A 13431-nucleotide genomic window follows, 5' to 3' on the forward strand; every position below is an offset into this window, starting at 1 on the left:
TGGGTCTGTGGGCTGAACAGAGGTCAGGTGTTCTTAAACTGATAAAGGAGCTCTTGAGAGAGAAATTACTTCACCATCTGAATGATGAATAGCTGAAGAGAAATCAAGAAAAGCTGAGATTCAGCTTGGCATCCAGTACAAACACAAATGTACATTTTGTGCCAGACATCTGTGTTTGTTCCAAGAAAAGCCCTAGGAAAGAGGTTCTGGCCTTTTTCCACCTGGAAGTTATGAAAGAGGCATGAGAGCTCAGTTTGCTTTTTCCTTAGTGTGTACTGTGTTATGTCCTAGGATATTGGAAGCTCTTAAAATTGCAGCAGTGTATTTCCATTCAGACCCTGAGCTTTACTGGTCACCAGGAGCACCCCACGTTTTCCAAACCACTATGCTAAAGGGTGCCCTGGCCAGGATTTCTTGCCTTGTGGCTGGACACACACAGGACATGCCCTCATGGCAATGCAGTTCAGAACATTTACATATGCAATTATAGTGTTCTCAAGAAATGTATAATGCTCTCAGTATATCCAATTAAAAGCTCTCAATGAATTCTATAATTCCTTTAAAAATCTACAGGCTTTTGATGTATTTGCCCGTATTCACATGTTCAGTGTTCATTAGAGAAAGGGTAAATGTTTCCTTCCCATCCCTTTGTCCTTTGTTCTTTTCTTGAAGATGAACATCAGCCTCTTGTCCTTGTATAAAGAACTCTGGGTTCAATGCTGTGTGTGTTTGTTTGCTTGCTTGCTTGTTTTACATCTAAAAAAATCCAGATCTTGCCTATTCTGAAGGACATTTCAATTGAATGAGAACACAGTAAACTCAAATCACAGGTCATAGGATGTTAACTTTAAAGTATACTTGAGTTTGTTTTTGCCAGCCTCTTATGAAGAAGTAGAAGAAAAATTGCCTTTGATAAAACATTCCTTTCTTCAGTTATCTCTTGTAGGAATTCCCAGTTCACATCTCTTTATCATCCAAATGATTGTTCTACTAGAAAGGTTTCAAGCTCATCTTTTTACCTTTGTTAAGTCCCATTTTATTTCTCATTGATATGAATGGAACCTTGAGACCTAGCTTGTATTTTGGCAGTCTGAGATGATACAATGCCTTAGGACAAATCATGAAAACATTGGGAAAAATTATTTATTTAACCATTTTTAGAGCATCTGTAACAGTTTGCTTCATCTTGAACACAAAGAACCTAAAGTAAAAATGTGCTAACATTAATCAGGTTGCTAGGAGAGCAGCAAAATTATAATGAAACAATAACTGCCCTCATGAAAAAAAAAAAAAAGAAGCATCCTGGTATATTAAAAAAGTTGTCAGGACAGAGACAGGAGGAAACAAAGCAGGTGATATCCCTAGGTTTTGGTAGCTTGGAGGTTTTTTTTTGGTTTTGTGTTGGTTTGTTGTTGATGGTGGTGTGTTGGTTGGTTGGTTGGTTGGTTGGTTGGTTGGTTGATTGGTTGGTTGGTTGGTTGGTTGGTTGGATGGTTGGTTAGTTGGTTGGTTTTGATGTGTCACCTCAGTAGTTTCTGCTTACCTCTAGGAAAAATGATAAATTTGAATAATGAGGATTCCCCAGATTCTGGCTGGGCTTTTGCAGCCCCCCAAAAGGAATTCCAAATCAGGTTCTGGCTGAAGAGAAGACAGCTTAGCAATAGAAACAAAGCTGTAGCCAAATAAGCCTTGTTTTCCAGTTTTAATGTATCCTGTATAAAACTACCAGGCTATTTCCCCAAACATTCTTAATAAAGTGAAAAGTGGATTTTTTTCAGAAATCATTACACCAGCCCAGATGCTGCTGAGTATATGTGTTTGGTTTGTCACATAAGAAATCAATAGTAATACTGCAGTCATGGGACTGCACAATGTATAAATGTCTGCATTTGTTTTCCAAAATCAAATATTAAAAATAGGAGATGGAGAGTGAGATGAAACATGCCAGTGAGTAATGGGATTGCACTGGAGTTTCATAAAATTGTAGCAAGTTTTGATGGACGTTTCAAGTGTTAATTTGAAGGGAAGTTAGATGTGCAGGTTCAAATGAGCTTGTAATAGTGAAGAAACCTCATGCACTGTAGTCAGTGTGGAATTACACATCTGCCATAGGAAGCTGCTAGAGAATGAGTCTTTGGTATGACAGTGCTGACTCTGATGGGAAATTCTGAAGGCCAGTCCCAGATGGCCATAACCATGCTCATGGGTGTAGGTTGGTTTCTGTTTGTGTCCATGTAAAGCTGTGCCCAAGACTTCAGTTGCCTCAGAGTAAGCGTGCAATGCTTCTCTACTATATTCATTAACAAAGGCAAAGCAGTGCAAAACAAGCGGATGCAGCTTCAGAATGTTTTGTTCAAATTAAACATAACATTTCTTAGAAAAAAAAAAAAGGTTTTATTTTAAAATTATTATTAGAAATAGTAATGTAAGAAGTATTACCTTTGCCTGCATAGGGGCTATATATATTTTAGTAATAAGCTGAAATTTTGTCAAAGAGCATATTTGTGTAATGGTTAATAGGGGGTTACATGACAGTAGTTATTTCATTATTTATCTTGAATATTAACAATTTATTAAACTGTAATAAAGGTACTCAGCTTCATCCATTGAAGACTGCAAGTTAGGTCTGTGAAATTTTATCCTTAATGCCTATTAAATGTGCAGAGTTAGAAGAACATAAAAGGAGAAAACAAGCTTAGAATGATATTTCTGAGAATTTAATAACAACAAAAGAAGACTATTCATTAGACAGTATTTAATTTTATCCTCCTTCTGATTCCTTAAAGGTACCTAAGTGGTCTTTATATTATACCTAATTTTTTGGTAAAACGGATGCATATGTGTATGTTGGAGAGTAATTGATCTTTCCATTATATTGTTGGAACAAAAATGTTGAGTCCATTTTTTTCAATGTGTGTTATAGGACCTAATTTGGAGGGTAATTTCATTCCTTCACAAAGGAATTTTTTAGCTCTACCTGAATTCTGCACATGGTGACCACAGCATGCAGAAGTAAAGTGATACACCTCAAGTGTGACATTAAAATGGGGAAAATAGAGCAAAAATCACCTGGGTCCCAGCCCATTGCACTGCCCTTTAGACCAGAAAAGAGACATGATTGATGGTCAGTTTTCTATCAAAAACACTGTGCACTGAAAAAATTGAGCTATTTGTCAAGCTGAAAATCTCCAAAACTGTCTTGTGAACATAGGCAAAAATCTGACATGTTAGAAAGTCCCTCTTGTTACAAGTAGCCAAAGTTTAGTGGTTGCTTGTGCTTGTTTTTATTTTATGAGATTGTGTAACAAAGAGGAATTTAAAAACTGAACTTAATTAATATTTATTGCTGGAGTTAGTATTACAATTACCTCACAAGGGCATAGACCAGGGCAGGGAGAGGCCAGGAAGGCTAACAGTGCTCAACATCAAGACTTAGTTGCGCTTGTGCCCAGGATATTGCCATGACCTATGTTACATCTGCTTCTCAGTAGGAAAAGAGAGGAAAAACACCTCTTCCATTTCTGAAAGTACTGTGGCTAGGAAAATCAGACACACTTCATTTCCATCTCTATTAATCTATGTTGACAAACCAGACTATTAGCCATATTTGAAGAGGATTAGTAATTAACTAGGTAGCCTAATTATCAGAACTCCTTTTTCCTCCCAGAAGAAAACAATTATAAGTCTATTTCCACATACTATTTAAAATAAAAATACTTCAAAATGACAGATTTTATTGCTTGGCCAATGGTTTGCAAATGAATCACAGAATACAATGCACTGCTGTTTGAAGTTGCATTTGGTGGCTTTTAATAAAACCCCACTGTTTATGCATCAGATGGAACATAATCTCTTTATTTCCTTTTTCCTGTGCAAAGCATCACTTGAATGCCAGTCTGCTGAGACTGGCAGAGACTGACAGACACAGTTGCATCATTAGAGCAAAGGTGCCAAAAGGGATGTTTGGCTCTTTCAGAACTCCAGCTCTTCAATCCCTTTTATGCCAGCAGGCAATATTTATTAAATACTCGGAGAACCAATTCAGCCCATTTAAATAACACTGGCAGCATAAACTTGCATGTGAATAGCAGAGAGAGCTGCTGGTGTGGGAACAGGAGGGGTACAGGAGTCCTTAAGGCTGACTCCCAAACTGACTGTGGGTGCGTGGCATTTCTTGAGCCATGCCTGCATGAATGGGCACAGGCAGATCAGAGCTTGAGCTCCTTTGCACTGTCTAGATGAAATCCAGCTCTGGTTCAGAACCTTTGAGATCTCCTGCCTGGCTGTATGAGGCTGAAGGGCAGAGCTGCTCACTTTACTGTGAGGGTGCTCCAGGGTAGCTGTGGGGGGTGTGGGGTTCTCCTGCAAGTCTCTGCTCGGGTACTGGATAGCACCTTCCCTACCATGGTGCAGAGATTATGTTCCCGTCCCTCCTGTGGCGGAGCTGATGGTGCTTTTTACCTCCTGGAGTTCTGGCTGCCATGCAGTGCTTTTGTATTGATGGGCAGAATCATGCTGGAAATATTTCTCAAGGGCTCGGAAGAGAAATGGCCCTCTGTGTTGCTTCATGTCCTTTAAAACTGTTGCTTTTCACCTTTAAGGATGAAAATGCAGCTTGGTGCTGCTCTTGAGGGCATCATTAATCAGGTCTGAGTGAATGCTCATCAGTTTAGTAGATTTATGTGTATTTATTGTCATTGTAACATTTCATGCGCAGTTACATCCATTACATGGAGTTTGTACAAACCTAGGCAGATGCAGATTTGAGGCTTGTCAGGTGTATTTTTTCTCTGCTGAGTCAGGGGCAGATTTTACAAAGCCAAGTCAGAGAGTCTGGGCTGGTTTTATAAATTCAGATATATTTAATATTGATAGTATTTGGAATAGCAGGTGAGGGCACAAACTGAGCTAAGAATCTGTTTCTGCTCAGCATTGTGTGACTACACAGCAAGAGGAGTTTTACAGTCTAAACAGGTATGTAGATGTGAAGGTTTGTTTGGGAAAATGCTCAGAATTACAAAGATAGCACAGCAGATTGGATACAGATCTTGGCTTGAACCCGTAACTCCTGCTTTCTGGGACTGTTCCCTTGTTTCTCTCCAGCTTTCCCTGCCAATATAGAGATATTATCCATACATGGACACACAAATGCCACAGCAGACTGTGAAGCCAGATCTTCAGCTTAATAAAATATCAATGGTTTTTCACTATGCCAATACGCTGATTTTACCATATTTGAGAACTTGATACCATGTTTATGTTAAAGTTTTCTAGTGTTTTTAAGATACAGAACTCAAGACTTCCAAAATTTCCTTCCTAATTTAGGCATTAAATCTATATGTAGGCTGGGAAGTGTATGACCTGATTTTTGATGAGTGATTCCAGTGTAAGCAGTGGTTGCCTGAATCCTTCACAGCTCAAATAACTCACATCACTGCCTACATATGAATGTGGGTGCTTAACTTCAGCACCTAATTTTAAAAATTTCTGTCAAGTATTGCTTTTGGCTGCTGGAGATTTCAGCATCCCATTGTCATTGTTCAGTTCAGCCATCTATCCTTCTGGGTCTTCTTTGTTATGGTGTGTATAACTCTTGCATTAGTTTGGTCTTGTGTAAACACATAGCCTTTGCAAAATTCTGCTTAGTCTTTCCATAGGTTCAGAATAAGAATGGATTCGTTTCTACTTCTGGGTACTGTTGCTACTTAAATGGTAGAGGACAAATCACCAATAAAAGTAAATTGGCAAAAACGCCCTCATTGAATTAAACATGACATCCTCAGGTTGGTTCTAATCAGGTGGGATTTCTTCTAAAGTGGGTGTATTTCTGAGGGTGCTTACTTCCAGTTTGTGTGCCAACATCCTTTAATTTTCAACAGTGCTTTGAAATGACCTCACAAGGTTATATAAGAAATTTTTACAAGGTGATCTGGAGACTGGAGAACATGTCAGGCTGGTATTTCACTTACATCTAGATGTACTGTGTGACACATTAATGCTGCAGACACATCTGCTATTCCTAAGGGGCTGGGGAAACTTCAGTCTCAGGCAGAGGCAATATGTGGGGTTGACAGAGCAGACAAAGAATCACTGCACGTTACTGTAGCTGGTGAGAGATGGACGCTGGGGAATTGATCAGGGCTCAGTATGATTCTGCTTGCTGTGCAAAGTAACATAAAGCATGTGGCAGTGTTTTGTGACTTAGAAATAAGAGACAGTGATTCACTAAATACATATTCTGAATATAAAGCAGTGACTCTTTATGGCTTAACTTCTGTCACTCTCCCAATAGCTTCAAGTCTGGTTCACAGTGACTACACCTCTATAAGAACTTTCATACTTCTACTGAGCTTGGTCTCATCCATAAGACCAAAAGGGTAATTAAAAATATGAAGACTTCCTAGACAAGTCATAGTTTTATCTAGAAGTTCTGAAACACTAAATTCACATTATCTGTAATATTCCATGAGGTTTTCAATTTGCTTGGTTTTAAAGCTCCTAAACAATTGTTACATACAGATGACACATATAGCAAGGTTCTGAGCTGTGCAAACAATTTGGATGACCATCTTTTATAGTCAAGCAAGTATTTAGTGTTACCTGCATTATTTTTAAATAAAGAACTTGCTTCTCCTTTTTGGAAATCTTTTTAGGGTTTTCAGTTCAGTTTGACATGTAAGGTATCTGAGGTGTAGATTAATCTTTCTGTCCTCTGCCTGTGTCATAGTTTTAGGTACCCTTAATGACCAATACAATTAGAATCTTAACTCCCTTGTTCTCCTCTTTCTTGGTTTTATGTAAAACTCCTATTTTGTACCCTATGATTGCAATTTGATTTGACTAGTTACTTAGTTTATGCTGATCATTTTCTTTCACCCGTGTTCTGTCTTAATTTTTACTTTGTTTCAAAGATGCCTAGAGTTGAATTAAAAAAAAAGACCAGTTAAGAGCAACAAGGTAGTGCCTTAATCACCTTATCACATACACCAAACAGAGTTGTTCATTCCAGTAGTTTTGGTGGCCACCAGTTTGGCATTTCTGTATTTGGAATAATTTCTTGCCAACACATGAACTCTGGAGTGTCTGTAGGTATAGGCAAAAACAGTTGCCTGAAATAGCAGATTGCTCTGAGCAGTCCTGTGGTGATGACCTTCTGATACTTTGCCTGTACCAGAGGATTGCAAAATCAGGCCAGCTGCAGCTTTAAATGAACTGAAGATTGGTGGTTGATAGGCTGGGGCAGCACCTGTTGCTGGAGGTGAGCACAAGGCATCTTCTCCCTGTTCCCTGGATACCAAAAGGAGCACCAGAAGCAAATCTGCAGAGCTGTAATTCTGGGTCTCTGACCTAGTTCTGTCTTCATCTCTTTTCCTTCCAACAGCTTGGGAATTATGGCTTTGTCTTGACCCAGACACTCATTCTTTTGATGCGGTTTTCCTTATACTGCAGAGAAGCCCCAAGTTATAGGAGAAAACTTTTTAAAGCTCCTCAAAACTCAAGAACATAAAAATTGCAGCTATTTTCAGTGTAATGAGGCTGTAAATCTTTTGGTCTTTTGAAATCTTCTCTCTCATATTTAAATTCAGCTGAACTACACTAGCACAGCCTTGCAGCTTTGACAGTTTGCTTTTCAAGTTCACCTGCCCTGAAAATGCTCTTACAGGAGCAGTCCAAACCATGGGTGTGTCAGCAGGGCTTCATGGGAGGAAGCACTTTCTTTGGATGCTGTCACATCTGCTATGGCTTACTGTACCAGAAATCCCTTCTGTGTTGGTATTCTCCAGGGGTATTATTCTTTCTTCAGAGGTGAAAGCCTCAAAGGCTTCAGTCTCACTAATGGTCCAGGGCCTGTTTTCTGTCCCTTAGTCCACATGACATAGCATAGGAAGTAATTCTGTTGCCTCAATAAATGAGGCAACATTGACAGGGCTGCAGCTGTGCTGCTTCTTCATGAACCTTATCTGCACTTAATGCACTTAAATTTTTATTTTTTATATGTGCTAACCTGGCTGTATTCAAATGAACAGAAGAATAAGAATGTAGCAATAAAGAGATGTTGCTCTGAATTTGTAGCATTTGTGGAGATATGCCCAGTGTAGTGTCATGGTATATTAGCTATGAGACACTGGCAAAATATGGGTGGTTTCTCAGTTATGCGAAGTATAAAAATTTTGGTAGAAAAGGGGGCTGGTTTTAAGATCATCTGTCTGAAGGCAACGGGGTAACATTTAATTTCCTAAATTATACCGATACAGCTTCCTGAAAATAAGTCAAAGAATGGATAATTTTCACATTTCATTTAAGTTATAGGAAGACCTTGTAAATTAATTTGTTGGTAGCCAGGTAAAGTTTAATTACACTATGAAAAGGGAAGGTGGCATCTTTCTCAGTACAGCTCCTCTGTGGGTAACTTTCAGAAAGAGGTTCAGAACATCATTAAATTAGAGACTCTAGAGACTGAATTGGCTCTGTGACCATTTATAATCCAATTAAGAGGAAATAAATAGACAAACACACAAACAAATCCCAAGACCCATCTGAATTGTCAACACAGACAAAAAATGCATTAAAGTTTAACTCCCATAATTTTTTTCTTTAATGAAAAGAGTGCACTAAAGTAAATGCCACAAAATTGCTGCTTTTAGCAAACTGTAAGTATTACCATATTTAGGATTTATAATTTTTTCTGAAGCCCCTGATAGTCCCCAATATCTTTCCAATCAACTCCCTGTTATTGTCCTTCTGGGTTTTTTTTTGCAGAACACAAACAAGAAAATGAAAAACATTGAAACATTTCATCATATGCAGCAGGATTTAAGGCTGCTTTGGAGAAATTGCGCCTCATTATCTGGAAATACAGCTACCCAGACTGAAAACAGCCCAAGATGATAGAATGCAGCAACTTGTCTATTTAGAAACATAAGAAACTCATTTCCCTAGTGCTCTGTTCTCCATTGGTCCCTCACTGAATACAGAATGAACTTAAAGATTTCTGCCTTATGTTCAAAAGCCTACTGAGGATTTGCCTTTTTTTTTCCTCTTAGCTTTTATAGAGACCCACTATATTAGGTAGTTTGCAAAGTTGTATGTGGACAGTCCAAACCCTGGCACCACTGAGGAAAAAAAAAACCAAGAAGACTAGATTGAGTGATAATTTTTGGGCAAATTCACAAAAGAGCTGGGAATTGAGCCAAATCTGTGACATTCGCACTAGTTTCATAGCAGCCAAATCACACTGGCTGCCAAAGCTACTCAAGTAAGCACATCTTTCTCTACAAGCATCATTTTTTATAAGAATTTCTGTCACAATAGTGAAGTTTCTAATCTCAGGACATGAAACGAGATACTCTTTTGTGTCACTTGCAAAACTTACTTTAGCAAGCAATTAGATTATCAGCCCAGGGAGATTTGTCAGACACGTTTGCTCCTTTGATTAAGTTTTCCAACAACATCGTATCCTTCCAAATCTCAAAACCAAGAAGTAGAAGAAATAAGAAGAAAAGGTGCAGGGGAAATCATTATTTCCTTAAAAATCATCCAGCATCTGGACAGCACAGGGCTGAAGGTAATATGCACAACTAGGTTGCTAGAAGGGAGCATTTAATATTGTTAGATATTAGTTCTTGTTCCTACAATTTTGGTCATCTTGAAATATTCTCATTGCATCTTCTCCATACTGAAACTTCAACCTGCCAAGACTGCTGTGCACCTCTTGGTTTTACATTTGGTGTTTACACTTGCTGGACGCCTCCACATCTGCACCTGCATGCCCATGTAGGCTGATGGCTGCTCAGAGGCCTCCTTTTGCACAAAGGTTCCCAGCTAAATGGGTACATACCCAAACTTGTTTTGCAACTGTGCTTCCAGAAGATCTGGGAGATCAGCCTCTTAGATGCCACAGATTTGGATATTCAATCTTTAGTGACCAGGCACTGAGTGCACTTCCCATGTGTCGTGGACTGCACACCCAAATCTCGAGATGCCGCCTTCGCCATTGATGTAGGGACTACCTCTATCTTAGTGGGTACAGAAAAGCATAAATATTTGTCTTCTGTAAACTCCATTAAGGAGGTAAAAGCTTACCTTAATTATGAATGAAGTGCAGCATCTGCACAACTAGGCAGACTTATTTTTAAAGGAGTATACATTTAAACATGTCTTTCTTTGAAACGTCAAGCTCATTCCTACTTATCTTTCTTAATTAAGCAGCTACCTGTGTTGGCTAGCTGTGTTGATGAGCTTGTACTTCAAAAGAACTGTGATTATAATCCATATTATACCACATTTGACTGAGACAAAGCTTGAGTCACATGAATATGTAACTGTATTATAACAGATCTGCAAAGAGGTTTGGAGGATTGTAGACAGAAGATGAAGTAATTAATTAAGGAATTACATCCACAAGGTGAAAAGTCCCTAAAGATAAGTATGCTGAGAGTTATTTTAAGGAAAGGATCTAGGGTTTCTGCACCTGAATAATTTTATGCAAATCTTCAGTGGCAGTGTTTGTGTGTGTGTGGCTGTATTTTCCCTCTCACACGAGTGCTCTCAGTTCTGCGTCTCAGACTCTTTGTAGCTTCATGCACATCAGCAGACCAGCAGTCAATGTGCTTAAAGCTCACAGGAGAGGACCTTCCAGTTATCAGGGTGAATGTTTGCTCAGGAAAAAGGAAGGTCATTTCTTTCCTGAGCTCTGCTTAAAGACCCCTGTAAGACTCTAAAGCACATAGAAAATCTAAAGCAAGGTCACAGAGAGTACCAGACTGTGGCTTTCTGGAGTTGTGAAATAACCAGTTACCATATTTTAATGTCAATTTGGCGCAGGTTGCTCCCATTCTGGGTAATGCTTTCCATTCTTCAGTTGTGAGAAAAAGAGATTAAAAAATGCAGGTGTCCTCTCTTCCTGGATGTTATTTTGAAATATGTTGTTTGTACTTTCACATGATTAAATGCTTGGCTTAAGATAAACCTGAAATATCTTGTAGTCTGCACACACACAGAGATGGCAATCTTATGTAATACATGTAGAAATGTTCTCATTATTGTTTCTATCTGTTTTTAAAGTCTTCCATTGTGCTACTAGGAAAGATCCAGATTTTTACTAACACTTGTGTGCCTATTGTATTTATTTTTTAAATGTGTGGGTTTATTTATTTTGATTTTTAGGTGAAAAAAAGATTTCTTTTAGTTTGATGGTTTGCCTATTATACTCAACATGTCTTGCCTCCCTTTTTTCACAGTAGTTAATACCTTTTAGCCACCAAATTAGAATAATTCAGCATACTACTCTATTTTAAGTGACATTAATAGTTACTGTGATTTGTTTTAAACAATAAGCATGTTGACAAGATGATTTTTAGATAATTTTTTGCCATTTGTAAAGCAAGTAGGTAAAAAAATAAAAAGGAAAAAAATGATAGGATCAATTTCCTGTTTTTCTTTCAGGAATTTCTGGTGAGCTGAAATATTTTATGGTTTTTTTGTGTATTTCAGTGAGGGCTTCTCCTTGTTTGGGAAACAGGTTTCCCCTGATTCTGAGGTGGAAGAAGTAAGATAAGAGGGGCAGTGTATCTTGCTTAAATGAAAGAACAAACAGTAGTAACCAAGCACTGCAATATTAGAGAGCAGGGAAAAAATAGGCAATTCTTAAAATTAGATCTTTTGAAGACTGGGGACATTCAAACATTTGCCTGTCTTGAGCAATGCTTGTGTCAGATGTGTATGGAACACTGCTGCTGTTGAAAGCTTTTTATATTTGGACGTTTGCAGCACATCCAGGTCTGAACCAAGAAGTACTGCTGGGTAATGTGTCCCACACCATCAGGGAAACTCCACTGTGGTGTGTCCTCAGTGATCCTGTACCTGTGACCAAACCCAAGGCAAATTGTGCTGTTAGCAGAAAATTACTATAGATCATGACCCTTATTTTCACACATTTTTAATGGGAGTTCCTGCCATCATCCAGGATATTTTTTTCACATATTTTTATTTTTGAAATAATAAAACCCCAGGAGTGGCTGTGGATGTGTCATCTCCCTGTACTGAAACCTGCCAAGTTCTCTGCATTCCAGGTTGCCAAGTTCCCTGCAGACCTTCTCTCCAAGTGTACCTGATTCCTTCACTAAGTTCTGGCATTTTTACCACTCATAAGGGTGAAACAATCCACTCTTCAATTTCATCCATGCAGCTTAGATGGCAAAAGGTGACTGTTCAGATTGACAGCCACAGTCTGTAATTTCCAGCTGTGTTTCACAAACAAAATGCATGGGTGCAAAACTACTCAAGCAGGTCTTCTTCAACAGTCCAAGTAGCCACCACTGTAAAATGAGAGCATGAATTCCTGCAGACAAGTGGCTCAGGCATGTTTTGTACACCAGTGTCCTACCTAACTGTGTTTGCTCTAAACACAAAACTGAGCTGTGCTACCTCCTAACACTAATTGTAAATGGAGCTATTACAGAGCCAGGGAAGTCATTATGATGGCTCTTTGTTTAAGTCATCTGGCAGGCTGTAAAACATGGTGTTTATGACAGTATTAGATGGCTCTAAGAGCTATATATCATGCCTGTTGCTCTGGAAAGGCACCTGCTGACTTTTCATATGCCAGCTTGTAAATAGAAGTATGTGGACAACTTGGCTACAACATCTCCCTTTTATGTTTAATGAAACCCATTTGAACTTTGGTCTGTGACCCTGAAAAGAATAGTTAAAGAATTCTTTTAAGGACGTACAGAAGAAAAAGAAAACCTTTTCTCAATGCATAACTGGTCCAAGGACAGAAATTTTGGGGCAAATATTCTTGAAAAGGTCATTCTGTATTTATATGCTAACTGCCTTTTGGTGCTTTGACCCCCAAAAACCCTGCTGAGCAGAAATACTTCTCCAAGTGTGATTCTAGTGAGAAAGGTGATGCAGAAAGCCAAAGGACTGCATTCCTTGGCACGTCAGCACTGATGGTTGTTCCAGCCCCCTGTACAACATTCTTGCCTTTTGGCTCTAAGGTAAATCAGTGCATGGGCTACAGCCTGGCTGCTCTGTACCCCACCCCTCGCCTTTTACTCCCTGGCACAAAGAAAGGTCGGCTTGACCTTTGCTCTCTGTAAGTGTGCTGCTGGTCTTCTCCCTGTTCTTGCCCGCTTGGATTCTGGGGTCATGGCAGGATTCAGATGCAGGAGAGCACTCTCCATTCAGCAGAAGTTTTTTAGGAAACGTAGTAAGTGTCCTTGCTCCTGCATTTCATGCAGAGGTGCTTGAGGAGACATATAAATATCTGCAAGGAGTGTTTATGGGATGCATAAAGCTCTGTCCCTGGCTTTCATGCTCACTCATCCTTAACCCCTCTAGAATTAAAAGATATACATAATAAATGATTCATCATGAGATTGTCTCTTGAGATTTTTTAAAATCTTCTCAAAGCATAGGCTATGTCAA

The sequence above is a fragment of the Fringilla coelebs genome (assembly GCF_963513975.1).
Source record: "Fringilla coelebs genome assembly, chromosome: 2".
Taxonomy (NCBI): Eukaryota; Metazoa; Chordata; class Aves; order Passeriformes; family Fringillidae; genus Fringilla; species Fringilla coelebs.